Genomic DNA, 5,122 nt, shown 5'->3' with positions numbered 1-5,122 from the left:
GCAGAATCACAGGTACCTGGCATGTGACAGGTCAATCGCTGTCAATGTTCTTCTCCCACTTGAGGGGAAATGGCATGAAGGTGAGTTGGAGCCTGACGCTCTCTGCTTCCTGTTTTGAATTTCATTTTCTTCCTCTAATCTCAATCTGGCACCTAAACCTCTTAATTTTCTTGATGCTGTTCCAGGGAAAACAAGTCAGCATTCAGAATTCAATATTGCTTCATTATCTAAAGGCGCTGTCTTGCTCTTGCTCCTAAAGAGCAGGAACATCAGGAAAAACAGCTATGGGTAATGAAAGAAGTAAAACTCTTTTCAGGACTTACAAATTATTTTAAAACCATTTTAGTCTATAATATGAAGTTCAAAATACATATGAATAAGGCTGATAACTGATTCTCCACTCAGGGAATTAACTATGTGAAAGCAAATCCCAAACTTTGACACAGATGGCAAATTTGAGAGGAAAAGTATATTCAAACTAGCTGGGAAGTAGTAATTGTATTCCATAAAGGCTGCCTGGTAAAAACTGAGCAAAGGTGCAAGGGCTATTCTGCAACTAGAGTCTTACCACCGCTCCTTATTTCAGTTCATATGCCAGTGCCCACACTATTTCTTACTGGAAAAGACACAGAGAAATCTGTGATGGGAAGAAACAACACCCTCCATCCCTAGTCTTACCATCCCTGCCAGAAATGCAAATATATTCAACCTGCTACTTGGTGCAGTACACACATACACGAATAAAAGAGTCATGGGAATAGGGGATTGATCTGAAAAGTAAAATAAAACTTTTTCTTTTCATGTAAATTTCATTGGCATTTGCTGGTGGCTGCCTCATTTCTCTCTGTTTTGAATGAAGATCGGGAAAAATGGGCTACGAATCTCTAGTTGGAGTAATTATCTCTGGCACTGCACACTGCCATTTTGCAGAAATAATACAGTTCCAACACATTATTACCTCTTTGAAGAAATCTTTGAAGAGCTGTGAAGAAATAAAACATGGTTAGTCCTTGCCTGTTCTCTGCATCTAGCTTGCACAACATCTGAGGTGAGGACTGAAAAAAGAAAAGAGGAATATGGTAAGTGGAGACTTCAGCATCCTCTTGCACCATGCATGAACACTGCCCAAACACAAGTAAAAGTCAGGCAGAGGCAGATTTTTATCTGTATTTCTCCAATAGCACACAATTTCAACACCTTTGGTCCTCAGTGATTCAATATTGTTTCCACTGAGTTGCTCTGTATGGATTTTAGCACCTCTGTCTTCCATAGTCTTGTGATTCTTGTTCTTGATCAATATTCGAGAAAACTTGAAAAAGGTGGAAGACTCTCTAACGTGACATCTTTCCTCCAAAAAAACTGAAATGGCAGCAGCAGCTCCGTTAGCCTTTCCAGTTCCAGGCAAGATGACATAACCCTGTTTTCAGTAATCCAGTCTGTCACAGACAAATCCAAGCCTCCGATTTCTGAAGCACCACTCTACGTGGTGTGCTCAGTGGGAATTCCCTCCTCCCCATCTCTCTTTCTCTGTTTTTGGTAGCCAGAACAGCCAACCACACACCCAAAACAGCTGACTACTTAATTCTATTATTACAATCGATAGTGCCTAGGGAGACACCAGACTGTCAAGCCCACTCTCACAAATGCAATTCTTTTGTCCCTTATTCCCTCACAGCACTTCCAAATAAACCTGTTCCATTTGGAACAAATAATAAATAACAAAAGCATTTCTATGAACCCTTGCCCTCATACATGGTTTTATTTTCATTCAAAAGATGGCAGAAGATTTCAGTTATCCCAATTTACAAGGACACCCCCTAAGTAATGCAAAGGGGGGAGAGAGCCACTCTAACCCAGGGCCATTTTAACTAAACAGCAGAGTAATCTGATCCCAACAGAAGGCAGCGTGACCTAACGCAACCTGATGTGCATTTCACGTTACCACAATTTAAAGTTATAACCACAGAAAAAAGTACATAATCTAGATATGATCTGTAAGTACAGAGTTGGTCTGAGCACTGGCCATTTGCAGAACAGGTGGGCAGGCTTTCGTCTTGTTACTCAGCAACATCTAGTCGTTGCTGTTAATGATAGAAAACATGTTTACTTTTCGACATGAACTGTGACACCAGAAAAAGGCAAGAGAGGTTAGACTCTCAGTCTGCAATGACAGAAGCAGGGGGAAAAACACTCTGTAGTGAGACCCTGGAGCCAAATGATCTGCCATCTTCACATGCTCAAGACTCCCATTCCTCACTAAATGAAGTCTGGAGCATCTGTAGGCTGAAAAAGTCAAGAGAGCTGCATACTTGGTTTTAGCTCTGTCTGAGAATCTTCTGGTAAGATGACTGACAAGTCTAACTCGGCTCTTCAGCATAATTAACTGAGTCTGCAGCAAAACATCACTGAAATAGTCCTTTGAATCTGAGGAATTATATTTCAAACTAGAAAGAAGCTTTTGCCACTTCCTTTGACATGTCTGTCCAATTTTTGTATCATTTATGGTTTACCAGCATAATACTCAGGCCAACACATACACTGGACCTGCCCTTCTGAAGAGCCTCGCGTGAAATATCTTTCAAGTCAAAAACACTGCAATGTCAGTATAATCCAGTGCCAACATCTCAGCCCATTTTCACAGTATTAGATCCATAGCCCTTATTCAGCACATTGTTCAATGGCAGGATGTGATGCTGGAATCCAGTATCAGCAGGATGTAGGCAAATTAACAGCTACCAAAGGAATGCAATCAATTTTTGTAGCTAGCCTTAAAAACTAGGAATTAAGCAAGGCACATAACAGCCTATAAATCTAATAAAACTTAGCTGTTTCATTTTTCTCGTGTTTTGGTAACTACAATAAATGTTAAGATCTGCAAATAAGATAAATGTTCTATTCATGACTGACTCCACAGCAACTAATTAATTTACGCAACAATAACTTTTTCTTCTACAATGGAGTATAAAGAATAATTATCTAAGCCTCGAACTCCTCCTGTACTAGAGCTGTTTGTCAAGGACTGTAAGATTCAAAAGGATGCAGAATTAAATACTACATGGCAGAACCGTATATCTACCTGCATCTAAGAGCCTGTCAGCGTTAATGACCTAGTTATCAAACAAATGAGGCATAGATAATCATGATGTACCTCTCCGACAAAAACATTTGAGCCTATTGGTCAATTTGAATGAAGCCTGCCAGACAGGAAAAGTGAAAGCTCTCATACAAAACCCAAGTTGCGGCAACCCTGGAAGCATCTTCTTGAAAATGAACCCCCTCAAAACTAGAGAAGTAGAAGTGAAAATGGAAGCATTAAGTCCTTAGTCTTGTTTATCAATTATTATGGTCACTGTAATCAACCAGCTGGTTAGGATTAGGAGTCCTAACACATATTGACTGCAGAGGTAATATAAGGTTTTTCCACAGCCTGTGCTCTTTCCTCCCTGACGGGTAGGGTTACATCAGCAAACTGTCACAGATCACTACTCAGATTTCCAAACACACCAAGCTGTCTAATAATAGACATTATTTCCACTGCAAAACTGTGCTACATGTTGCCCAATCATTAACATTAATTGTAGCTGATTTTTTCCAAAAACTGACAAGTGATGTAATAACATTTTCATATTTAAAGTACTAAGAATGTATCACTGGCAGGAAGTGAAAGACTTTAAAAGATATTAATCTGCAGGCACACACACTCTGATTATATCCAGTACAGCACAGCAGTTTCTCTAAGACGTGTAAAATGGTACCACTTCATGTGCATGTGGTGAAATCTGACTGCAGCTGCCATACAACTGATGCAAATCCACATCAGGTACACCAGACACCAATTTGGAACCGGAGTTGCATTTTTACATACACTGAGTACTCGATTTTTTTTCCACGTGCATTAAATAAGCGATCCAAGAAATAAAAACCACAGTAGTTACACCCAGATGACACACGGAGGAAAAAATACAAAGCCAAATAACTACATTGTTACTTTTGTCAGGCTTTAATACAAACAGGAATAAGTGAGTCCCAGAAAGCCAGCAGAAAATGTCTTAAGACAACCTGCTTTTTCCCAACTTGGATCAGAAAAGGGAACAAAACTTACATGTGTCTGCCCCACTTAAAGGTTATATCACTCTTGCTTAATGAGTTCTGCAAAAACAGTAACTCTGTTCATAGGACTTAGACAATAAAAGATGCTCATTTCTTATCTGATTTTTATCTTACGGATTGTTTACAAGCCAAAGTCACAGCAGACATCTGAAGACAATACTACTGCTGAGAAGTAGTATGTTCTGCTGGGGCAGCTGCAGTACAGTACACAGCTCAGGAAAGTCTAAGAACTTCCACCTCATACAAGATTTCCCAACACGTTCCAGTAAGGTTCAGGCCTAGAACAAGAAGCCAAATCTCACAGGATGTGCTACCAGTGGACAGGAGATTCCTATGACTACAGCACGAGAGCAACCAGGCATGTCTTCAGTGTGGGAGCAGCAGCGAAGCAACAGCTGCTGCCCTGGGCCTGCAGGGCAAGGCAGACCTAGCTGAGCCATCCTGCCTCGTATCACCTGCCTTGCTCAGGAAAGACTTCAACCTCACGCAGCATCCCCCCAGTCATGCCAACCTCGAGCTTCAGGCTAAACTCGAGGGAAAAAACAACACAGGCACACAGAGCTGGACTGCAGCTAGGGAGTTTCTGGGCAGTAGCTTCAGGAGATCACACTCAGAGTCTGTTTGGTGTTCCAGTGTCCCAACTCTCACCACCTCTGCTTGTCCCTTACCTCTTCTGTTATCACTTCACCACATTTTTTTGATTGCTTTTACTTGCTTCTCTCCTTGCTAAATCAATTCAAAAAATAACAAAGAATATATAGTTATCACATTTTACCTTTTTCAATCAAGTCCAAATTCAATCAAATTTAAAGCTCCGTGACTAAGCACAAGGTCTCCGCAGCAGGTTCAACCAACTAAACCGGAGCTGTGCAGCGGGAGATGCACCCCATACTGCCAGACTGCAGCAGCTTGCTTAGAACCACTCACCTGCAGGCTTCTGTGAGCATATCTCCAACTCCAATCTAAAGATGTTCAACTTGCATAACCGAGTCAGCATTTCTTTACGTGGTTT

The sequence above is a fragment of the Aythya marila genome (genome assembly GCF_965140915.1).
Source record: "Aythya marila genome assembly, chromosome: 7".
Taxonomy (NCBI): domain Eukaryota; kingdom Metazoa; phylum Chordata; class Aves; order Anseriformes; family Anatidae; genus Aythya; species Aythya marila.
This window is presented reverse-complemented; position numbering follows the sequence as displayed.